Source organism: Odocoileus virginianus, chromosome 27 (genome assembly GCF_023699985.2).
Source record: "Odocoileus virginianus isolate 20LAN1187 ecotype Illinois chromosome 27, Ovbor_1.2, whole genome shotgun sequence".
NCBI classification, from domain to species: domain Eukaryota; kingdom Metazoa; phylum Chordata; class Mammalia; order Artiodactyla; family Cervidae; genus Odocoileus; species Odocoileus virginianus.
Genome location: NC_069700.1, coordinates 29,058,761 through 29,084,354, shown reverse-complemented (window position 1 = coordinate 29,084,354; position 25,594 = coordinate 29,058,761). Strand labels below are relative to the sequence as shown.

General features: G+C 49.6%; 1 long non-coding RNA gene and 1 other non-coding gene across 3 annotated transcripts; one reads left to right on the top strand and one right to left on the bottom strand.

Moving 5' to 3' along the window:
* The first annotated feature begins 121 nt into the window (after window positions 1-121).
* Window positions 122-20,004, top strand: LOC110146737 (uncharacterized). Of its 2 annotated transcripts, none has more exons than XR_002316625.2 (5): window positions 122-219; window positions 1,090-1,184; window positions 1,965-2,031; window positions 19,042-19,198; window positions 19,582-20,004. It is a non-coding gene; the product is annotated as an uncharacterized lncRNA (long non-coding RNA). The 2 variants fall into 2 exon arrangements; XR_002316626.2 differs by having other exon boundaries at window positions 122-311.
* TRNAI-UAU (transfer RNA isoleucine (anticodon UAU)) lies at window positions 5,573-5,645 on the bottom strand. Its single transcript has one exon. It is a non-coding gene; the product is annotated as a tRNA-Ile (tRNA).
* Window positions 20,005-25,594: the final 5,590 nt, after the last annotated feature.

The following is a 25,594-nucleotide window of genomic DNA, read 5'->3' as shown; positions in this document are numbered from 1 at the left end:
ACAATATACAGCCTAGATGTACTCCTTTCCCAATTTAGAACCAGTCTGTTGTTCCATGTCGTGTTCTAACTGTTGCTAGGAGATCCCTAGGGAACCTATGAATCACATGGTGACCTTCACAGTGCTTGTCATCTGGGGAATCAGCAGGATAATTTCCCCCAGTGAACACTCTATTCTGTATCATTCAAGGTCCAATCAGGAGAACGTAACCCATACTAGGTATTTCCATCAGAGAGATTTAATACAGGAAACTGGTTACACAAGTATTGGAGGAATTGAGGAACCAAAAAGTGGGTGCAGAAGTACCAGAGGTCAGCAAGAGCCGGAAGCCACTGTGACCCTGAGGGAAGGGGGGACAACGGGAGGTGCAGTTACCAGAAACCAGGTGCCAAGGCTGTGGGGTAGGAGTTGGAACCACGTTGGAGAATCAGTCGCCCTGAAGAGATGCCTTAAAGCAGGACAAGAGAGGGAGAGATACCCTGGCTTCTTACTTTTCCTTTTCTGCTATCTCCCACTATTCCCCCTATTAGCTGACCCAACGAGAGACTAGCTGGCAAAGGAGGCTGGGAAGCATCCTATGCAGGAAGGCTGGAAAGAGATCTGAAAGCAACTAGGCAGTGCCCACTCTAGGTTACGACCTTAGGAAACTGAAATACCTTAAGGTCTCAAGGACTCAGTGACTAACATCCCTTTCCCCACACCTCGTTCAGAATTTTCTGAGAAATAGATACAGGAGTCAAGCAAAATGGAAACAAAATATTACCTTCAGTACCACTGAAGAACATAGGGGACTGTGACATTAAGGTCTCTTAGCCAGGTGGGCTTGTAATACCTCATGCCTAAATTTACTAGGCTTACTGAGTCTCAGGCAGAGCTGGGCATCTGCAGTCCCACCCTCCTCCCATGGTGGGAAAAAGCAGAACATCTGTACTTTCTGTCAAGAGGAAGATCCCCAAATCAGAGAGCACTCAGATTCTCCCCCAAAGCTGCCCACAGAGAAATCACCTCTTCCCCAGGGGGGCAGTGAGGGAGGTGATGGAAAGAGGAGAGGACTGTTGCTCTAATGAAGGGCCCTCTGTGTGGAACCAGAGACCAGATGACCTGAAAGCATAGTCTCCAGTTGGGAATGATGAGTCACCTCTATGAATCCCTGCTGAGTGGTCAGCCAGCCATTCCTGAAAATGGTGAGTAATGGGGACTCAGAAGTATGTGAAATAGCACATTCCATCTTTATACAGTTCAGATGGTTAAAACGTCCTTTATAGTAATCTGAATTTTTCCTGTAGTTTCTATTTCTCCCTGGGGTGAAGGCTTGGGGCTTCACATAACATCTCTGATCCATTTTCAGCAAGACGACGTTGAAGATGTACTTAAAGAGGGCAAGCAAGTATATCATCCCGAGACACAAGTTCTCTAGGCCAAACACTCCCAGTCCTTTCAATTTGCTCTTATGTGTCCTTAGTTTCCCGACCATTCAGCACCCTAGCGTCCTCTTTCTGGAGAAATTGAGTTGGTCAATGTCCTTTTTAAGGTACGGCACCCACAACCAACCACACCAAGAAATCATATTTTCATCTCTGCCACTGAAGTTACCACCCTGAAGCCCCCCTCAGCATAGGGGCTTTAGAGTTACCATCGCTAGTTCTACCCCATGAGGCAGGTACAATTGTTTTCCCTTAGAGTTGGGGAAAACAGATTCAGTGAAGCTATGACTTCCCTGGGGTCCCCCAGTTAGCACGTGACTCCGGAATGTCAGGTCACAAAGCCTATGTTTGTTCCCCGAGGACACACAGTTCCCAATGCTACGAGTAACCCATTTGCAGGCCTTATGGTTGAAGAAGCCCAGGGAGGGGAGAGCTCCTGTGACTCTGGATCCACAGGGAGTGAGAGGAAGACGAGGGAAGGGGAAGAACAGGGGTCCTGCCAGCCCCTTCTCTGCCCTGACATGGATGCTGTGTTTGCAGGCCCGTTGGTGACCCTGCCCTCTTCACTGGCGAACATGACCTTTCTTCTTTCAACAAACCCAAAAACGTAAGTGATCGGAGCAGCAGTGTCTCCTGGCTCCTCACAACAGGAAACCTCAGGACCCAGAGCCACACTCTTCTCCTGTTTATTTCGATGTGTTTTAGGCAAATAGCTCCTATAGAAATGCTCATCTCTGTCTGTAGTGGAAAAGCTCTCAGCTGTTGCCAATACCTGAGACAGAAAGGAAATCACGTGTTAATAATTCATCAGGGGGTGTGTGTGTGTGGCTACCTGAGAACAAGTCTCATATTTCTCATTTATAGGCCTCTGATACCATCCGACAGAAATCCATTCTTAAGTGAAATATTGATAGGTTTACTCTGCAATCTTAAGCAGGCCTCCTAAATTGCTGTAATTAAGGCTAGTAAAGAGGGGTGGCAGCAAAGAGGGGCGACCAGAGATGCCGGGCCTGAGAACACGCACATATACATACAGCTGGTGATTAAACTGAGCTGATGGTTGAATTCCAAAAAAAAAAAAAGAGTCATAAAAAGACATCTCAGGCACTCTGGTTCCTGCTCCCAGCTCAGGGTCCCTGCCCCGTCCATATCCACTTTGGATCTAAAGTCTCCAGCCTGGAGACTTCCCTGACAGTCCAGTGGTTAAGACTCTGAGCTTCCACTGCAGGGGCCGCAGATTTGATTTTTGGTCAGGGAACTGAGTTTCTGCAGATGGACAAAAAATAGGGGGAAAAAAAGTAATATTTTCAAAGAACTAAAAGCTGTAAAGAAAAAAAAATTAGAAGATTTTAAAAAGTCTCAGCCAGACTTGTCCTAGTGGCCAAATGGCCATTTCTACGATCACATCTGCTCTTCGCTCATAGCTGAGCTGGCCCTACACGTAGAGGACGGAGAACCAAGTCTTTAAGACAAGGAGATGCCCACCTCAGGGGGAGAGAGGGCCCCTGAGAACCATAGCCCCTTGTCCAGGTATACTGCCTATGGGACCCCTTCTGCCTGGGGGGTGGGGGTGTCCATGATGAGGTGATAGGAGGTGGTCAGATGGGGCTGAGACGGAGTGGGCACTGGAGACTCAAGAAGATGTGGATGGGCTAGAAAGACAAGAATTAGAAACATAGGAGCAGGGACTTCCCTGGCGGTCCAGTGGCTAAGACTCCACACTTCCAGTGCAGGGGGCCCAGGTTCGATCCCTGGTCAGGGAACTAGATCCCATGTGTTGCACCGGGCTCAGCCAATAAATAAATAAACACAGGAGCATGCCAGAGGGAGTGAAGGATTTGTATCCTCTTCAAAATCGAGCTTAGGGCTCCTTGTGTCGTAGCGAGGAACGTCCCGGGAGACTGTGAGGGGTCCTGAGGCCTGGCTTTGCTCACGGGGAGATTTCAGAGGGGCTTCCTTCCTGCTCCTCTTCTGGGACCTTTTTCTCCCTCTGTACCCTTTCCTTCCTCTCTCTCTTCCTCCCTCTCTCCCACTTCCTTCCTTTGCTTCTTCCTCTCATCTTACCTTCTTCCTCTTTCCTGTCTTTCTTTCCCGACAGTATCAGAGGCCGTGGTAAATATTTTTCAGAAAGGCTTTAATTAAAATGTTAAACCCTCAGCTGCAGCCCCAGCGACTTTCCTAGAACTATACATCTTCTCAGCAGCTAATTATTTAAAGTAAAATAGTGGCATTCAGTCTGTATGTGAGAGATTAACATATTAATGGGGAGGTGATTACGCTTTAGCCCAGACGTTTGGTCCTGGAGTGGAAGCTTCAATGGGCTGTGTCCCCAGGGCCTGGTTCTTTATACCTGAACAGGTGTCTCATCTCCTCCTGGATCCCTGAGCTAAAGTGGGAGGCCAGGCTCCCTCCTCCAGACACCCTTTCTCTCTGTCTGTGAATGCTCCATCATAATTAAGAAATGTGTGACTCAGAGAAGAAGGGAGATGGTGGGAGCAAAATGTGAGGATGAGGAAGAGTGGGAGCAGTGGAAACAGTCACGGGCATGGGAACGGGGACAGGGCGTAAGTGTCGGCGAAAGTTTCCAGCAGCTGACACTGGACAGTTCAGAGAGGGAGGCTGTTTTCTTCCAGATTGCAGCGGGGTGGGAGGGTGGGATGGGTCAGGGCTGGAAGAGGATTCAGACCTGGATTGGGATCCTCTGGAGGGGCTGAGTCTTGGTCACTTGCATTTAATCATTCATCTGTTTATTTATTCATTCATCAACAGTCTACGTACATGAGCAATGTCACAGGCGTCCTATCATGCACTGGGGGCCAGAACTGCCAATCTGCAATCCCCAGCCTCAGGGAACAGCCTAACAGAATATCACCTGCATGCATACTTGGTCCCTGGTTCATCTCCTTGAGACGCAGAACCATGTGCTCTCCATTTTCAGGATGCAAAGATCACCAGAATAAAAGGCATGGGGGCCACATAGAGGTGAACAGGAAAAGACGTCTCTTTTTCACCATACCACCACTCACCCTGACACGGAGAGGTGCCTGTGTCCCAGCTGGTCACACCTGGAAGGGCCTCCACTGGATTAGTCTAAATGTCTCCTTGTATAGCTGAGAGATGGAGCCCAGAGAGGGTGTGACACCACTCAAAAGTTACACAGCTAGTCTACCTGAAGTGGGACCAAAGCCAGGATAAACCCCACAGGTACCCCTCAAGAGGTGATGTCAGACTAGGGGGATTGTCCACAAGAATGCACCTGTCAGACCAGGTTCCACGTCTGCCAGAAGCTGGCACCATGTGAGTGGTGGAGTGGGGGCAAGTTGACTTTCTTAATGGTGTGTGGTGCTTGGAAGCTTAGTGTGAGAGAGAAGAGATCAACAGTTCTGGATCCAAATCCCATCTCACATACTTAGTTGCTGGGCAGGCTTGGGTAAGTTATTCGAATTTTTGGAATCTTGTTTACCTCCTTTGTCAAATGGACACAATAAAGCCTGTCATCCCCAGGAGATATAGGGACCAGAATGGATGTAGAGCTCTGGTACAGTGCTGGGCAGGAGATCAATAAAAGGAATCATTACTGGATGAGCTTGGCCACGAGGGTAAGTCCAATTGTCTTCTGCACAGGTGCCACTTAAGCCAGGGTAGTGACCCAGGAGTTTCAGGGGCAACAGGGCAGATAGATTTTGATTTTGTTCTTGTTGTTTCGTGGGTTTTTGTTTTTTTGTTTTTTTTTTTAACATTTCACAGATAATCCGCTAATATAATTACCCCTGTGTAACTGGGAATTAGCTCACATCTCCCACTATGAGGCACTGCGGGTGAAAAAGCAAAATGCAAACATCATGTGTACTTCATAGTACAATATGCAAGAAACCACCTCCTACATCATGTCTGTCTGTGTGTGTGTGTGTGAACACGCACGTGCGGTGTGCTCACTTATGTACGACTCTTCAAGACCCCATGGACGGTAGCCTACTGGACTCCTCTCTCCTTGTAATTTTCCAGGCAAGAATACCGGAACAGATTGTCATTTCCTTCTCCAAGGAGATTTTCCTGATCCAGGGATTGAATCTGCATCGCCTGCAAAGAATCTGGCAGGCAGATTCTTTACCACTGTGTCACCTGGAAAGCCCCAAAACTGAAGGATCTGCTTTCTCCGAGGCTCGAACTCAGGACCTTCAGATTATAAGACTAATGTGCTGCCTACTGCACTAAGAGGGCAGAGAGTCTGACTTTTACTTCATGTCTGTACTCTAGTCTTTTTGTCTCCATCTGGCTGAAAAGCTGTGCAGACACTGGATGGGGGTCTATGAATCCCTAGTAGCTTCCTGTCTATTTGTTCATTTTCCAGAGAAGAGTTTTTAGTGTTTCTCAAGACTTCCTTCCTTCAGGGAAGCCTCAGCCTGTTGTGGGAGATTCATTTTCTGCCTTCAGTCTGAGGTAGAGAAAGTCCTGTCCTCAGGAAGTCCCAGTCTGAGGGGAGACACAGCCTTGCCTCAGGGGGCCCTGGTCTGAGGAGACACAGTCCCGCCTCAGGGAGCCCCGGTCTGAGGAGACACAGTCCCTGCCTCAGGGAGCCTACATCTGATAGAGGAGATACAACTGCTATTTCCAGGCACATCCCAGTCTGAGGAAAACAAAAAATATCAGAAGTAATTCACACATGCCAAGCAATGTTGTACCAACTGAGCCCCGGGCACTGAAGAAAGACACAGCCAAGGCAGGGTCCAAGCAGAAGACCCCAGCCCAGGCCGCCCCTGCCCCTCCTCTTAGCCCCCCTAACTAAGGCTCAGGCTACATACAGGCAACGTGTGGTTTCAGACCCTTCAGCCAGCAATTAGTATTCTAAACATGAAATTAATTTCTCCTACAAATATGAGAACCTAGTAATTTGTTTCACTTTTATTTTATTGTCAGATAGGATTCATTTTATACATGATTTTATGGTTGGATAGGATTCATTAGAAATTTTCCCCCAACTCCTTCTCTTAAAAAAAAATAATCCTCCTTCAGCTGTTCAGTCAGCGGTTGAGCTGGCCTTAGCTTTCCTTTGAGTCACCGGCTCCCACACGACTGCATCACCATAGCCCCAGGTTCTGCTCCATGGTTTCACTTTAATTTCCAACTCTGAAGAGCCAGGTACTGAAATGGAGATAAATCTCCCTGGAAGCTCCAGCAACGGGACCTTTGATAGTGGAGTAGTGGGGAGAGTTGATGGCTCTGGGGCTCCTCTGTGTTATTTACTGACGTGGGGACCCTCACTAGCTCAGACTAACACCTCTAATTTATTTAGTACCCACGCCGGGTCACTTAACTTTGTTACCTGCTCTTATTTCTACCTCTGCCTGTGTCCTTCTTAGCCACAATTTCACTGAAAGCTGACCCTCCTAGGGTATGCTCGGCCTGTGCTGGGCAGGACCCCTAAATGCCAGCCTGAGCCCTTCCAACAAGAGATCTTCAGCCTTGACCAGAAGACTCTGCTTTCCCTTGTGTCCTGCTAACTGACCTCGCAGTAGTCAGAGTTAGGAACCTTAGTAGTTTTGTTATACAAGTGAGGAGGACTCCTTTCTCCTTCAGATTGGGGCTCCCTGAGGCAGGGCTGTGTCTTCCCTCAGACTGGGGCTCCCTGAGGCAGGGCTGTGTCTCCTCTCAGACTGGGGCTCCCTGAGGCGGGGCTGTGTCTCCTCTCAGACTGGGGCTCCCTGAGGCAGGGCTGTGTCTCCCCTCAGACTGGGCCTCCCTGAATCAGGGCTGTGTCTCCCCTCAGACTGGGGCTCCCTGAGGCGGGGCTGTGTCTCCCCTCAGACTGGGCCTCCCTGAGGCAGGGCTGTGTCTCTTCCATTAGACAGGATCACATAGAGGCTGGCAGGGGCTAAGTATTAGGGTCAATTATTCCCACTCAGTCCAAGTCACCTTGTTACATTTTCTCACTAACCCCTGCTTCTCTTTACAGCACAGACCCTGACTGTAATTAATCATCTACATAATTATCTGTTTAATGTCTCTCTTCTCCTCCAGACTGTAAGTTTCAGGGGGTCAAGGACAAATTTGGCTTAGTCTCTGCTCTATCTAGCACCTGTGACACTGCCTGGCACATAAGAGGCCCCCAATAAATATGTTCCTCCTGAATGACAGATGAAAGGACAAGGTGTTCTGTGTATTTATACACACTGTCACAGAGAGCATGGGAATCAGAACCCAGGCATGTGTCGGGACTGCGGACATTTCCTAAAGGACACTGGACTTTTTTAGATCGCTCTCCTGACAGCTGTGAGATGAGCACCCGGGGCAGGATAACACAGGATCTGGGAAGAAAGACCACGTGGGTCTGCAGCCCACCTTTGCTCCTCACCATCTGGTGATCTCCAGCTAGTTTCTTAACCACTTCATCTATAGGTTAATTACAGCAGCCATCCCACAGACATGGATCTTACGATAAATGTAATGCACTTAGAATAGTGCCTGGCACGTAGTAGACATTTGACTAGTGTTAGCTGCTATGACTGCTATTATTAGCATTACTTTTGTGCAGATGGGAACTGAGGCTCTAAGAGATTAACTTGTCCAAGGTTCCAAGGCTAACAGTGACTGAGCAGGGCCAGGATTTCCTTAAAGCCTTGATAACCACCAGGCTTCCATGCCCCCCTCTGATATTAATAGAACAGTGGGGCACTGCTGATTAAGAAGCACAGGAAGGGGAGGAATCAAGCCACTTTTGATGCTGCAGCCTTGGAGAAACTGACCAATGAGGAACAGACCCAGCTTCTGATGGACAAGAAAAGAGAGACAAGAGGAAACCATGAAGGGGCCTAGTCCTAGCTTTCCAATCAGGCTTGGAATGCTGTCCCAAGATGGCTCCAGGTCCCACCTGACCTGGCCCTCTCACCTCTCTGAACTCATCTCCTACCACTGTTTACCTTAGTCATGCAGGCCAAATACACTCCAGCCTCAGGGCCTCTGCAGTTCCTGGGGTAGGAAGCCAGTTCCATCCACGTAAGGTCCATGATGGATTATAAACATGGTGCATTTGTCCCCAGTCTCTTCCATCTCAGTGCATAGACAGTGAGCATTTCTGCCTGGTCCAGGGGTTGAAGATCCTACATTAGTCTAGCTCCTCTAAGAAGCAGATGCCAGGATTACGAGAGGGAAGACATGCCTGTGAAGGAAAATGGAGAGAAAGCTGGAAAAGGCTGGGAGAAGTGTCAAGTTGCAACACAGGTCTGATGCTGTAAAGGAGAGTGGGAAGGAAGGAAAGTTGGGTGGAAAACTCTTAGACTGTAGTGCAGGTGAAGAAAGTTAAGCAAACGGGATAAGGCCAGTAGGGGAGGGGAGGGCCTGAGCTGATGTCTCCCCTCCCGCATCTCACATGAAGGCCTCTGCCTTCACGTCCCAGCCACACTCAGTCATGAGCTGGGAAGCATGGTCTTAAACCCAACACGGTGGGATTCAGAGCATGTTGGCTGAATCCAATACATTCTCTGAAGAAGGAGTTCTGAGAGGTACATTTTCATGGCGGCCATGAGCCAGACTCCTGCCTCTGAAATGCTCATCTCAGAAGCCTTTACAACCAACTCTTGGCCTGCCTCTAGTCAAGAAAGATGGCCTGAAATTTCCCTCCATGAGGCACTACTGCACTATCAGTGCTGGAGATGGTGTGGGCACACTGGGTGATCAGCTTCCAGCCATAAGTCACCTTCCAAGGGTCTCAGGGGAGAAATCCAGGCAGGAGAATGGCCAGGGACTTCCTCCTCAGGAGATGACAACTCCTAGGTCTGGTTTTCCTGTCTCATGCGGGACACCTTTTCCAGCAGGTCTTCTGAGGCACAGTCCCAACCAACTCACCAAGACGGGGAAGCTTCAGGGTGGCAACCAGCCGGGTACAGGCCGGCGCCAGGAATTCAGCAGGACTTGGCGCTAGGCAGCTCGGCTTCAACCAGTCCCTTCTCTCTCCACAGAGAGATTCTGACGCCTCTTCACTGGTCATTGTGAAGCTTCACAGAGAGAAGACAGCTGCAAATAGCCAGCCCAGAGCTTGGCTCCCCACAGACCCTCCTGTGAAGTGGCCTTGCTCCCTGCTTCTCTCACGCCTCTAATCTCACACTCTTCAGCAGACACGCTGCCTCTGATGCCACCATAATTTGCTGGTTACATAACATGCATCCTCACTGGGTGGCAAGTCTCACTCACTGGAGGGGCTCCAAATTAATAATCTATTATTCATGTCATCTGCAGTGTCTCTCCACCGACAGTGGCAGTAAAAAAGAAAAGCTATACGCGAAGGAAAAGAGAGGGAAGGGAAAGGTATCCTTGGGAGCAAGTGGGTGCAGGAGAACTGGTGTCTCTAAAAGGTTTAGAATAGAAAACAGCCTCAGTGGGACTGTCTCTATGGGCGTTGTTTTCTTTGCTTCCTGGAAGCCAGGATCATCAGTAGGAGGGACAGGCAGGAAAGCAGCTCCAGGGCTTCATAGTAACATTCAGGGCCTCAACTCCCCCAAATAGAGCGGCTTCTAAAACATTGAGGTGGAGCTGGAGGGAAGGAGATGTAAAGGAGAGACACATTCCCACCTCAGGGAGCCCCAGTCTGAGGGAGACACAGCCCTGCCCCCAGGGAGCCCCTCAAGATGAGACATGGCCCTCAGACATGGCCTCAGGGAGCTCAGACTTATGAGAAGATAGAACCTCTGTACTCGGGGAGCTTCTAGATAAAGAAAAAAACAAAGCAAAACCAGACCCTTCTCCCCCAGACTCTGAAAACAGACATTTTTTTCTGTGTGCAACAGAGAAGAGATTTCTAGTTATCTTAGTTAGAAACTAGAAGACAGAGTGAAAAGGCATAACAGACATCCAGACTGCTCTTCCTAACATTTCAGTGGAGGGGAATGATCTAAGGGATCATCTGTAAATTTCACACTTTCACAGTGTGTAAAATCTGCTATAGTTTCCAGCTGAATGTGCTCTGAAAGAGACACATCCACTTAGCTCTGAGCCCTCCCTGAAGTAAAAAAATGTGAATAACGGAATAAAGAAAATAGAGACAATGATTAGCTCTAAGAAAATTAAGAATAGTTTGGGAAGGAAACTTATCATACATGGCTCTTTCTAAGCAGTATTTATTTAATTACAAATGTTGAAACAAACATTGAATACTTATTTTTAGCCACAAGTTGTCAGAAAAACACTATTGAAAGACCGGTGGGGAGAGTAATTATGCTGGGGGTATGACAGGAAGAGTAATATCAGAGTGCAAAATGCTCAAAGTCCTCGGGAGTCAATGCATAACGCCTCAAAGGAAATTATCAAGAGTCAGCCAATAATGAAGAAGTAAAGACCAGAGGAAATAACTAAAGAGTTGAAATGTTCCACCTGACGAGAGGGGTTCTGGATGGGTAGGTTGTAACTGGTCATTGTTCCTTTACATTATAACCTATTTGACATACACAAAACTTGGATAAAAACAGAAATTCATGGTTTCTAATGGAAGCAGAATGCTGTCAGACCTTTGCTATCTGCGGGACAACAGGTAGCAGGTGGTTAAGCTGGTCGGTGGATAAAGTCATCAGATAGCATCAGAGGAAGGAGAGCAGCAGGGCTGTCTCTACAGATGCCACTGTCTGGCTTAGGGACACTCAGAACCCTAACGCCCATCCTGTTGGAGCGCACACTGGACTGGAGGGAACAGGGAAACCGCCGGAGAAACTGACTCTAGACTAAATATATCAGTCACAGCCGTTCTCACAGTGAACAATCCACTAGCTGGAATCTGAATGCCTGCCTTTTCAGGACTTCAATATCATCAAGAATAAAATTCCTTTTCTTTGGTCTAGCCCTTTACAATCCCAGGTAGACCTAGTGGTAAAGAACTTACCTGGCAATGCAGGAGACATAACCGACTTGGGTTGGGTCCCTGGATCAGGAAGATCTTCTGGAGGAGGAAATGGCAACCCACTCCAGTATTCTTGTCTGGAGAATCCCATGGACAGAGGAGCCAATCAGGCTACATTCCATAGAGTTGCAAAGAGTTGGACACAACTGAAGCAACTTAGCATGCATTTACAGTTTACAAAGCCCTTTCATATGGATTGTGTGAAATGTTAGCACTGGGCCCTATCTGTCCATTAATACTTTTCTCCTTTTATGACCAAAAACCCAGGGCTTGGAGAGGAAAGCAGTTTACTTAACATTACATACTAGTAAGGCGGAGAAGGCAATGGCACCCCACTCCAGTACTCTTGCCTGGAAAATCCCATGGACGGAGGAGCCTGGTAGGCTGCGGTCCACGGGGTCGCTAAGAGTCGGACACAATTGAAGTGACTTAGCAGCAGCAAGGCATGAAGATGAGCACATCTGTGATCCTCCCCCTGGGTGGTACTTTGGGATCAACCTGGACAACTTAATACTCACACCCAGCTGAATGGGAAGTTTTGTCATGGTTAAATTCTCCCCTGGTGATTCTGATGCCCCACTCCAGGCCACCTCTGGTCCCCCTTAACTAACCTCCTGTCTCACTACTCAATACACAGCCTGCTGTGGACTTCAGGGAAGGCTAGGTCTTGGCAAAAACAGCACCACTAAAGTTTCGGTGGCTTAATATGCATATGTGTGTGGTCAGTGGTGTCCAGGTCTTTGCGACCCCATGGACTGTATGTAGCCCACCAGGCTCTTCTATCCTTGGGATTCTGCCAGCAAGATTACTGGATGCAGTTGCCCTTTCCTCCTCCAGGGGAATCTTCCTGACCCAGGGATCAAACCTGAGTTTCCTGCGGGCTCCTTTATTGTCAGGTGGATTCTTTACCACTGAGCCACCTGGGAAGTGGCTTAATATGACAAAGATTTATTCATCACTCACTAAGTCCACTGTGGGTCCAGGTAACCTTCCAGGTAGCTCTTCTCCATGTGATAGCTCAGTATTCTCAGCCCCTTTGACCTCGTGGCTCCTCTATCTTGACATAGGCTTCCACAGCAGGAAAAGAAAAAGTGCTGAAGATACTTGTACCATCCATCAATGCTTTAGCATATAAGAAATATACATCAGTTCTATCTGCAGTCGATTGGCCACATCCAGTCCTGTGACCCTCACATAACAGCAAGTATAGGGGTGAGGGGTAAAATCTTCACCTATATTCTACAGAGAAGAAAACTCAATGTGGATAAGCACCAGCTTTCATGACACCACAGCTTTCATGACACCCTAGAAGTGCTCCCCACTCTCTGCACTGCCCCACAAACCCCCATTCTCCCTTCCCTTACCCCTCTTTAAGGTCTGGCTGGAATCCTATCTCCTCCTTGAACACTCCTTGGCCACTGCTTTCTACACTGATCCCCTCAGTTTGACCAACATCAATTCTTACTATCTGTGGGATGCATTTGGCACTTACAGCTCATTAAGCATTTTCAGAGTCTTTACATATCCTCTGTTTCAAATGATTGTATCTTCTGGACTTTGGGCAAAGTATGGAAAGGAATTGGTCTGGCCAACAGAGAAGAGTTTATTAGAAAAGTGGGAGGCATGGGAGCCTGTGGAGTGGACCCCATGACTTCTGAGCCTTTGTGCCTTGCAGGGAAGGGAGTTGAAGGTACTAAGGAACCCTGGGGCTTGGAAAGACTGTCTTCAAAAGCCCATCATCTTGAGAAGCTTAGGCTGAAAAGTGAACACCAATTAAGAGTTGGGCGTCTTGGCAGGAGAAGGCCTTCCTTAGAACTGATGATTATCTTAATGAGGGGATAAGAAGTATTGAAAAGGCCACAGGCTGCATGGGAAGCCCACGACTGAGCCCAGAACTTAAATGAACATGCACAAAAGATGGGAGGAGAAGGCCAGCTCCCCGCCCCTGCACTCCCACTGCACCCCAAGCAGACAGGCCCCTGCAATTTCCCACATGCTGAGGTCACTGCCTGATGACATATCTAGCTATTTATTTATCTTTAACAAACATAACATTTACTATGTACCAGGCATTATTATGTGCATTTTATGAATACTAACTCATTTCATCAACACTGTATAGGTTATTTTTCCCCTCATCCCCCGAAGATGCCAAGGTTAAATAACTTGCCCAAGGTCATCACTAAAGTGGGCCAGAACTTCTGGCTCCTTTACAACAAGAACATATATTTATCTGCTCAGCAACTGACAATAGCAAGCACATAAGAGACACTTAAGTGCTTTCTAAATGAATGAATGGGATCTTCTTTGCCTCTGAGGCCCGACAGCCAAGGTCCAATTCCCAGCTCCATTGCTTACTGTGTGAACCTGGGCAAGATATTCACTTCTCTGCACCTCTGTTTACTCACCTATAAAGTAGGGCTAATAATAGGCTTTACAGGGTTGTTGTGAGGACTAAAAAATTTTTTTAATTAATATATGTAAAGAATAACCATCCCTGGCACAAGGAAAGACTCAATAAAATGTAATTGTTATTTCACATGCTATATCTTATCTCATCAAACTACTAGCTTATGTAAATATATATTAACCATTTCTTTTCATTCTTGTCACTATCTAGAATGTGTTAGGTAGACATTTCTAAGTATCCTGGAATAGAGAATTGTCTTAATTGTCTATTGCTACATAGCAAAGCTTAGCAACTTAAAATGATGCACATTCATTTTCCAACCATTTCTGTGGCTTAGAATTCTAGGCATTACTTAACTGGGTCTTCTATTTTATGATCTCTCACAAGTCTACAACCTATATGTCAGCCAAGGCTGTGGTCTCATCTGAAGGTTCAACTGAGGAAGGATCTGCTTGCCAAGTTCACTCTAGTTTATTGGCAAGATTCAATTCTTCCATGGCTGTTAGATGGATGGCCTCAGCCCCTTGCTGGCCATTGGTAGGTGGTGGCCCTCAGCTTCTTGCCATGAGGGCCTCTCCAACTCACTTTGTCACAGCAAGTTCATGAGAAGAGAAGTCAGAAAGAGAGAGAGTAGAGTTGGTAAAATGGAAATCACTGTCTTTGTGACTTAACCACAGAAGCAACATGGATCTTTCTTGCCATATCCTATTGGTTATAAGCAATGACTAGGTCCAACACACACTCAAAGGGAAGTTTGGGAGTCCATATCAGAAGCTGCTGACTCCAGGCTCAAACGTACTTACTGACTGAACCCAAGAATCAACTCTGCTTCAGATGAAGGTAGGGAACATGGAGAGGCTGATGTGGTCGTGTAGATTCTAACTAGCTCTGTCTCTAGGGAAAGCTTCCTTGAACCCTTTTGGGGCCTTGGTGTCCACCCCTATGGAATGAGCAGCTTTGACTAGAAGATGCCTCAAGTGCCCTCCATCCAAATTCAGAAATTCTAGATTCTTTGAATTTAACAGATCTTGATTCAACCAAACTGACAAAGTTAAGAGTTCTTTGCGTTCTTGGAAAGTTGCCAAGATCATGTGCATCCCTCCCAGCTCCCCAGATGAGGGTGGATCACCGCCTCCCTTCCACCACCCATGCTGAGCCGTCCCACACACAGCCTTGATGAAAGGAAGGAAGTGGGTGAGCAGAGTCCTCAGCAAAGGGAAAGTCCCAAGCGTTGCACTTGCTTCACCCACCTCCTTGCCCTGAATTGCTCTGGAGGCTAAATCATTGCCTGGCCCAATCGGCCAGGCAGGCCAGCATCAAGTCCTCAGTGAGATGAAAGGCCCTATTGAAGTGTGTAAATCAGAGCAGCACACCCTACTGAGAGCATGTGATTAGAACAAATGTGTGTCCCTGGGGCTGAACACAACTCTGCAGCATGCTGGGCACCTGCGTCCTCCTTGGGATCCTTCCTATAGATTGTCCCACTGCTCCTGCCCTTCCTTAACAGCTCAGCAGCAGCCCACCCAGCAGACAGTCCCTTTTGAACAACACCCTCCTTTCCCTATAGAGGGAGTGCCACATGAGTACAGGAGCCCGAGAAGTACTGTGGGGGATGGGGAGTCTGGAGAACCTAGTGTGGATCCTGGCTGTGCCCCTCACCAGGGGCCACCTGGCTGGCCCCTCAGTGTGGCCCGGAGCGGGCCCCTTTCCTTGCTGAGCGTCAGTTTCCTCATTCTATCAATGAATAGGTTGGACTAGATGACTCCCCAGATCTCTTCGAGCTTTCAAATCCTACAGGTCTGACATTTATCTAAAGTGACCAGGAAAAACAGGATGTCCCTAGATGAGAGAGGATGAGTTTGGCTCTAATTAGCTGAATTTTAAACCCCCCCCCATAAAAAGTGGCTTCTGCACGTTATCTCAATCAGAAGGAGAGAGAGAGATTACAGGGTTGGCGCAGTGGTTCAGCAATGTCACTTTCCCATCTTCCTCTGTGGTCAACACCAATGAGAGATGTCCACATCCCCCTGGGGGGCGGGGGCTGAGATGGGCACATCTTTCAGTGTCACATTTTTCTGTGATGGTGTCAGACTCAGGAGGGAGACAGAGTGGTGGGCTCTCCTGGGTGCTATCTGTTACTAGGAGAAGGCCTTTCCCAAAGACTGTTGTCTGATTATTACTTCTCATTTCTCACCCCGCCCCCCAAAAGATACACTCAAGAACCTCAGAATGTGACCTGACTTGGAAATAAGGTCATCGTTAATGACCTTATTGATTTAACATGAGGTCACACTGAAGCAGGGTGTGCTTCTAATGTAATATGACTAGTATCCTAATAAGAAGAGGAGAAAGAGAAGACATGGCCATGTGAAAATAGATGCAGAAAGAATACCATGTGATGAGGGAGGCAGAGACTGGGGTGATGCAGTGACAAGCCAAGGAGCACCAGGGCTGCCAGTGACACCAGAAGTTGAGAGAAGGGCAAGGAACAGATTCTCCCCTGCAGCCTTCAAGGTAGCACAGCCCTGCAGACACCTTGGTTTTAACCTTCTGGCCCCCAAAACTGTGAGAATATATTTCCATCATTGTAAATTACCCAGTTTGTGAATGTCTGTTGTGGGAGCCCTAGGAAATGAACACAGGCCTCATTGGCTGGAACTTGAGTCACATCCCCTCAACTGCTGGCAAATCAACATTGGTGAAGTGAACTTGACTGGGTGACTGTGCCACAGTCAACCAGGTTCATCAAGGGGGCTGAGTGCCTTGCTTCTGGGACAAACCCAGGTTCTTAGAGACTAAAGAAGAGGGGATGCTATGATACATCAAGTCTAACACACACATTTAGAGTATGAGAAGAGTGAGGCCCCCAGCTTCCTCCACCTCCTGCATGGCAGCCTCCTCCCTGTAGGTGTGTGACGGCTCTGACCACGCCTCATCTTTGTCTTGTGATTCTGTTTCATACCGATTCCAGAAGATCGCTAAGCAAAAGCTGACTGGAGGCACAGTAAAAGGCATTTATTGTCAGAGCCTTCATGCATCCCAGCTCACCCAGGAGATTATCAGAAGGGCTGAGGGACATCCTTGGTAGTCCAGGGCTAAGACTCAACACTCTCAAAGCAGAGGGCCCAGATTCTATCCCTGGGTCAGGGCACTAGATCCCACATGCAGCAATGAAGAGTTCACGTGTGCGTGTGAGCTCCGTTACCTCAGTCGTGTCCAACTCTTCGTGACCGTGTGGACTGTAGCACGCCAGGCTCCTCTGTCCATGGGATTCTCCAGGCAAGAATACTGGGGTGAGTTGCCATGACCTCCTCCAGGGGATCTTCTCGACCCAGGGATCAAACCTGTGTCTCCAATGTCTCTTGCATTGGCAGGGGGGTTCTTTACCACTAGCGCTACCTGAAAAGCCCGAGTTCACATGCTACAACTAAAATAAATCCCCATGCCGCAACAGAGACCAAAGATCCTGCAGGCCACAGCTAAGACCCTGCAAAGCCAAATTAATAAATATGTTTCTTTAAAATAAAATAAAAGATAAAAGAAGAACTGAGAGGCCTGGGTGTGACTCAACCTGGATGAGAGATGGATTTGGAAGACACAGCTTGACCTGCAGCTTTCTAGAAGCTGGATTCTCAATAAATGCTGAGGTTGCTCAAGGGACAGAAAATGGGGAGGAACAGAAAAAGAACATGAGATTTTAGGATGAAAACACACTTGGTCTGTCCCCTTGGGGTCCTGGCTTCAGGAGAAGGCCTCCTCATGAAGAGCCAGATAAACACAAATATCAAGGAAAAACAATTCTACTGCAGCCACAACTATTACAGCATCTCATGAGCATCTCATGCCCACCTTAACTGAGCTTTCCCCCACAGGCCCCTCATTTTGCTCTTCAATAGAAAGTATTTCCATTTGCCCAGTTGTCCAAGCCACAGTCATGGGTGTCACCCTTAACCCCTGCCCTCCCCTCCTTCACTAATCAGGCACCATGTCCTGCCAACATCTGTGCTAAATACTCCTGAAACCCTGCATGTCTCCTGGCACTTCCCTCCACCATCCTTGCTTGCTGAGATTACTACGACGGTCTCCTTACTAATCTGCCTGCCTCCAATCTTCCCTCTCCATTCCTTCTGTCCATATTCCACCCAGTTGGAACAGTCTTCCAGAAACCCAGATCCAATCATGTCACAGCTCAAAACAATTGCAATCCCTTGCACCCCATGGCTTTTGTATAATGTCCAATCTTCCTGACTTTCTTCCAAGGCCCTTCATGACCTCCCTCCTTTTTCTCCTGAAAGCATCTCTCCTCATGCTTCCCCTGACCCCCCAGCCCCTCATCTCCATGTTTCACAAAGCCACTCTCCTCACTTCCTCCAGCCAACACACTCTCTTGAGCCCCCCAGATCTTTGAGTCTGCAACTGAGTCTCCCGTGTCACCTGATCTTTCTCTTCTCTGATTAACATCTGTGCATATTTCAGGCTTAGATACCACATCTTGTGGGAAAATCTCCTAGAACCCCTCCACTCCAGTCTGGTTTGAGTTGAGCCCCCTTGCCCTTCCCTGGTCTGCTGTGTGTTGCGCGGTGTCTGACCCCCACAGGCCTCCCCTGTCCCCTGGCTCCTCAGACAGGGACGTGGAGGGCAAGAGAAAGGCACAGGGCCGACATGCCTTTCCTCCGTCTCTGCCTAAGGGACCCGGGGCAGCAGCGCCCCCTGCGGGACTCTGGCTCTCACTGTGATACACTCACTATGGATCCACTTTCAACTTGGAACCCTAAAGGGGTCTCATCACATTGCCCCCACCCTTTACCCCTGTAATGGAATAGTAACTGCTTCCTGCCATTGCTAATTTCCAGGTGAGTTGATCCCTTCTATCACCTTTTAGCCAATTTTCTCTATTAAATTACTGCAGTTATAAATATCTAAGTGACTTTGGTTTTCCTGGTTCCACCCAGCTCGCATAGACCTTCCCCATAGAACAGCTCACTGCACTTTCGTAGCGGTCCCCATTCACCCTGAACTCTAAGGGCCAGTTTACAGGTCTATTCTGCCCTAAGGCGAGTGTTTCTTGAGCACAGGGACCATCTCTGCTGACTGGCCATTGTATCCTTAAAACAATGCTCGGACACAGTGACTATCAAACAATGCTCGGACACAGTGACTATCTAATTAACACGTGAGTGAGTGAATGAATGAACCAGTAAATTTCATGCTGAGTTTCTTATCCATCCGACCAGCTGCCTGTTAAGTTCATTTTCTCTTCCTCCATCTTGCAAACCTCCTTTCTTGAAGAAAATAATCCCTTCTGCTTGGTCCTTACCCTGCAGGCTTCCTCTCTGCTTTACTTTGCTAAGTCAGCAGAAGTAATACTGAGTAAACAGTCCAAAGACCCAGACTCATCCAGACTGCCCACTTCCCCAGCGTATCTCCCGGACAGGGGTCTCAGCCAAGGCTGTTGGCCAGAGGGAGCAAAAGAGTTACAAGGTATGGGGGACTGCACAAAGCCGGGTGATGGAATTCCAGCTGGGGCTAGAATCATGGCTCCTGTGGGAAGCTGCCTCCTGGTACCATGGAGGGTGCATCTGGAGGGAGCCTGGTGAAGAGAAAGGTCCCCTTCCCAGGGATCTGAGCCCCTGGAGGCTGTCCTGCATCCCAGCTTCACTAGAGTCAGGTGGGGATGCAGAGACAGGAAGATGCCTGGCTGCCTGGCTTTGTTCCCAGATGTGGGCTGAGTGGAAAGGCCATGCATGGTTTGGCAGCCTAGCGCGGGAGGGGGTGGAGTGCCAGGTAGAGGGAGGGAAGCGCAGGCACTGACCCAGGACGACGGCTGTGGTCTGAGCTGCTGTTTTCCCTCCCTCCTTCCTAAGCCCACGCATCACACTTCAATCAGCTCTGAGGATCTTTGCGGCAGCAGGAGACAGACGGGCTGTAGAGACACAGAGCACCCAGCCACGCCTTCCTGGCCTGTACACTGATTGGACGGTGACGAGCAGCAGCAGCTTTCTCTTCATAAGCAGTAGAATCTGTTTCCAGAGCCCAGCCAAGAGTCTGCAGGCAGGAGGGAGGGCAGTGAGACACTCAGTCAAAGGCTCAGGATCGGGGGTCTTGATTTGTCCATCCCTCTGCCTCCAAGATGAAGCGACTGAGCGCACACGCATTGCCTCCAAGAAGAACTTCAAAGATTCCAGCCTAGACAGGCTCTGTTGATTCTACCAAGGTAATGAGATGCCCCAAATGGTAAAGTGCAGGTCACACATGTCTCAGGCAGGAGAGGATTCAGTGGAAGGGGAATCTAGACAGATCCTTCTCCACATGCCAGCTGGAAGTCATCTTGGAAACTGGATCCCCCATGGGGTGGGGAGGAATTGGTAAGGCAGAGGGAGCCCTGAACAGTGGGGTAAGGGGTGGAGTGGAGTGAGGGGACCCTAAGGGCAGTGCTGCTGGGGAGGTGAGACCCACAAGCACCTACCACTTACTGAGTGGGTCCCAGGCTCCAGGAGCGGTGCTAGGCACTTTTAGTCATCCCACATTTTATCTTTAAAATAGCCCTCTGAGCTTGTTGCTATTGGCCTTATTTTGCAAAGGAGGGAAACCAAAGATCAGAGAAGCGAAGAGACTCTAAAGGGTCACACAGCTAGGTGTGAGCAGCCCAGTCAGGCTCGGAAATGGGATCTGTTTCCCTGCTATGCAATGACATCTATGCCCTGATCCACCAGGGTGCTGCCCAGGGCTGGACATGGTCCACGGCTCCCAGGGAGCTAGCAGAGAGGCAGCTCTAGAGTCAAAGAAGCAGAACTTTCCAGGTGGTCTAGTGGTTAAGACTTTGCCTTCCAACACTAGGGGGAGTGGGTTCAACCCCTGGCTTGGGGAGCTAAGATTCTGCATGCCTCTGGGCCAAAACATAAAGCAGAAGTAATATTATAAAAAATTCAGTAAAGACTTTAAAAAGTGTTAAACATTAAAAAAAGTAAAAAGAAAAACAATTTCTTAATTAAGAAAGGAAATAAAGTCAATGATGCTGGGTGCAGGAATCCCAAGGATCTGATTCCACCTGTTGGAGGACTTCACTTAGGGCGCATGGTGGCCCAATACTCTCACCTGAGGTTTCCAACGTCTTTCTTGGTTATTAAGGCGGACTGAGGTCCAGTTTCGCCTCCATCCCTGCATCCTCACAGTAACTCAGTGCTTGGCCAGCTCCCCAAGCATCTTCTCCACCATCCCCTGCACTTCCTGAGCTCAAACCCTTGTTGTCTCTCACCTGGCCCAGCTGGGCAGCCTCCTGCCTCTGACCCATCTTCCATGCAGCTGTCACCACAATTCTTCTCTAAGACAAGTACAAACTCTTCCTCACAGCATGTGAGATCTATCTCCCTGACCAGGGATTGAATCTGGGCTCCCCGACATTGGGAATGCGGAATCTTAGCCACTGGACCATCAGGGAAGTCCCCTGGTCATAGCACTTTCTAAAGTAACTCTGCCAGCACCCTTTTGCCTTTGGGGTAAAGCCCGAGTTCCATCATCTTACATTCCAGCCTCTCCCAAACTTGATCTCCTCTCCCCGGACATCCATCTCCAAATCCTCCATGCTTCCTGGAGCTGGGGGCCTGCCTGTTCTCCTGAACGTGCCTTGCATTTCCACACTTTCTGCCTTTGCTCCTGTTCCCTCGCCTGGGTCGACTTCCCTGGCCTTGGTTTTTTCCCCTCGGCAAAATGTCACCTTTCCGGCCCAATTGAAATGTCAGATGCTCTGTGAAGCTTTCTCCAGCATCTTCTCCTCCGTGCTAACTGCTCCCCTGCAGACTCCTGAGTCTGTGATGAAGATGATGATGATAAGCAAATTAATAACAGCTAACACTGTGGAACATTCAAGGTGTGTCAGGCGCTGTTCAAAGCTCTTCTCATGTATTAATGCTTTTAATCCTCATAAGGACTCTAGGTGGTGGGTGCTATGCCATCCCCATTTTGTAGATGGAGAAGGAAGGCCCAGAGAGGTTAAATCATCTGCCCAAGGTTGCACAGCTGGGGAGTAGAGAGGAGCCAGCATCCAAGCGCAACAATGTGATCCAGAGCCTGTACTCTTTAGCACTCCTCAAGGCCCCTCCAGAACACTCATGAGGGAGTATCTGACAGCACCTCTAGAGGAGCAATGCTCATAGAGATCATCACTCACTTGTCCCCCCTGCCCCGCGCCCGCCCTGCCCCTGTAGGCCTGAGAGCTCCCTGAGGTCTCTGTATGTTTTTTGTCTAGCCCCACACAGAGGACAGGAATGAATGAGGCATACGTTGGCAAAACAAATGAATGATGTGTCCATCATTACACCACTCTACCTGAGTCACCACAGGAGAGAGAAAAAGCCCCCCAAAGGATGCCCCAGTTGTGAGATGACCCACTTCCCTGCTGTCTCCCAGGCAGGTGAGAAATGAGGCCAGGGACAGTGTCCTCTGTTAGGGCCCTTCATGAGGCTCTGTCCACGGGGTAAGGGCAGGGCTCACACATCCCTTCACTGCCCCTTCCACTAGGGCTCTGGTTAGGGGCAAGAACTACCTTTCCCCCTCCCCCCCACAAATATCTAGACCCCTGGTAACACCCCGTGGGATCCACTCTACGTGGGCTCCCCAGGTCCCAGAGGTATACCCATCTGCCTGTTCTCTGACTCACCAGCCTGGCTGTAGAACAGGAAGCAGAGCTGGGGAAGTTGGGGAATGGGTGGTAGGTTCTAGAAGCCACTCAAATTCATCATGTCCCACCCTGAATCTCCATCCGGTCTCCTGTGAAGCCCCCTTCTGCTTACCCAGATGACAAACCTAGACATCCCACCATTACCGCCCTCCCCCTCATCCCCACACCCTTCCAGTCCCCTGTGTCCTGGGATCCCATGTCCTAAACATCCATGAGCCTGCCCCCTTTTCCCTCCCCAAGATCCCCGGGCACATCACTGCTGGTCTGGAATAGGAAGGCCCCCAGCGTGCCCCCACTGCCCCTCCCTTCTTGTTCTTCCCTTGCCGCCACAGAGCACCTTGTAATTTATGAATGGGATCATGCCTCTTTCCTGTTCAACAACCTTCCACGGCTCCCTGCTCTCCAGAGGAGGATGCCACTCAAGCCCGTGACCTCCTCCCCTCCTCTCCTGGCTCCTCCTACTTCCCCCCCCCCCCCCCCCCCCCCCCCCCCGTCTCTGCGTGTGTCCTGCTGCCACACTGCATAGGCTTGGCCAGGCCAGTCCTTCTGCCAGAGCCCCCATCTCCGTTGAACTGTTGGACAGGATCTATCTTATCAGTGTTCCATTTCCTGTCCCTAGTTGGGCACCCAGGATGGAACTTAGCAGGCACTTGGTGAATGTGTCTTAAACTGAACTGAAAACAGCCCTGAATCATCCATCTGTAAATAGGTGAGCCTTCAGGGCTGCAGGGAGAACGAAAGGAGATACTGCATGTGAAGTTCTGAGTATGCGCTCTGCCATCATTCACCATCGTCATGATCCACGCTGCTATGACTCATGTGGTGCACTTGAAAAAGCACTAGACGGGGCATTCAGAGATGCAGAGTCTAGTCCCAGACCCCACATTAACTATCAGGGTGACCCTGGGCAAGTCAATTATCCTTTCTGAATTAGTCCTCAATAACCGTTATTTTCCTTCCTTGCTTCACTTCCATTATTGAATGGCTCCCTATATTATCCCCACCTCTCCCTTTCTTCAGCATAGATAATTAAGAATTTGCAGCATATCTTGACTTATGAACACTGCATTGATGAATACCCATAATACATAAGCAATCGTTATGACGCCAATCACAGGTGCACTCTGACACCCATCACAGAGGAAACCTCTTCCCGTCTCCCCACTGAGCCATCACCCATGCCCCTACACATTTTTACGTCAAAAAATAGGGAAAAAAAATTAAGCCAGAAGACAATCCTTTAAATACATTACACGTTACAACAAACAAGTTATGTATTTCTTCTTTTCTCACTTCTTTGTGGGCTGGGCAAACGTGATTGTGAATGCATAGGTGCCAGCCTGGACCACTATGTGGGAGCCAAGCCCAGTGACGCGCCTCTGTAGAGTTAAATCACCAGCAGCCTCTCACCCACCCAGCCCCAGCCCCACCCAAGGGGGAAGCGACAACTTCCACCAGCAGAGACAGCACAGAGTCTTATCAAAAACAGCCCTGCAGATCTGTATCAGGGCAACATGCTCTTTCAGAAAATCACTAATATTGTGCCAGGCTATGGAGAATAATGGTCTCTAATTACTCCCATCAGTTCTGGAGAAAGGAGAAGGGCTCCTCCTCACAGCAGCCTTTTTGAGATTTGAAGCCATTTCCTCCTAGTGGGGGCAGGGAAGAGGCAGGGAGCCACATTACCCAGAATTCCTGCGGCTGAACCAGGGCTGACCCCTGGCTTCTTCTGGCTGGCAGTAGCCCAAGCTAATAGGCCAACCAGAGCCCGAGACTAAGGATGGCATTCCCATCTGCCCCACCAGGAAACTGGGCAGGAGTGAGGAAGGGAAGATGAAAGCGTCGATTTTTCTAAGATGATTATTAGGAAAGAAGATTTGAACAAAAACAGCCTGCTGGCAACTAGTCCCTTAAACCATGTCAAGATCAAGACAGTGCAGAGCCTAGACTGACAAAGCCACGTCCCACCACTCTGTGCTCAGAGAATCCTGGTTCTAATGAGGAAGACCCAGCCCCTGCCCCCAGAGAGCTCACAGCCTGATGGGGAAGACACAGCCTCTGCCCTCAGGGAGCTCCCAGTCTGATGGAGGAGACACAGCCCCAACCCCAGGGAGCTCCCAGTCTGATGGAGGAGACACAGCCCCAACCCCAGGGAGCTCACAGCCTGATGGGGCAGACACAGCCCCTGCCCTCAGGGAGCTCCCAGTCTGATGGAGGAGACACAGCCCCAACCCCAGGGAGCTCACAGCCTGATGGGGAAGACACAGCCCCTGCCCCGAGGGAGCTCCCAGTCTGATGGAGGACACACAGCCCCTGCCCTCAGGGAGCTCCCAGTCTGATGGGGGAGACACAGCCCCAACCCCAGAGAGCTCACAACCTGATGGGGAAGACACAGCCCCTGTCCTCAGAGAGCTCGCAGCCTGTTGGGGAAGACACAGCCCCTGCCCTCAGGGAGCTCCCAGTCTGATGGGGGAGACACAGCCCCAACCCCAGAGAGCTCACAGCCTGTTGGGGAAGACACAGCCCCTGCCCTCAGGGAACTCCCAGTCTGATGGGGGAGACACAGCCCCAACCCCAGGGAGCTCCCAGTCTGATGGAGGAGACACAGCCCCAACCCCAGGGAGCTCGCAGCCTGATGGGGAAGACACAGCCTGAACCCCAGGGAGCTCACAGCCTGTTGGGGAAGACACAGCCCCTGCCCTCAGGGAGCTCCCAGTCTGATGGGGGAGACACAGCCCCTGCCCTCAGGGAGCTTGCAGCCTTATGGGGCAGACACAGCCCCAACCCCAGGGAGCTCCCAGTCTAATGAGGGAGACATAGCCCCTGCCCCCAGAGAGCTCACAGCCTGATGGGGGAGACACAGCCCCTGCCCTCAGGGAGCTCCCAGTCTGATGGGGGAGACATAGCCCCTGCCCCCAGAGAGCTCACAGCCTGATGGGGGAGACACAGCCCCAACCCCAGGGAGCTCCCAGTCTGATGGGGGAGACAGAGTTCCAAACTTATGACAGGGATCAGAGTCCAGTCATGCTCTCAGCTTCTGCCCAGTCCTCCACACTCCCTGCCAATGTGCTCTCAGCAGCCTGCCGGAGCCGGCCGTGCGGCGGTGATGGAAGTGAGTGGCTTGGCACTTGTCCTTGCCTTCCCTCCCCTGGGCCTAAGTTTGGGCTGGCTCCAGAGGTGAATGGACATCTCTCACACCA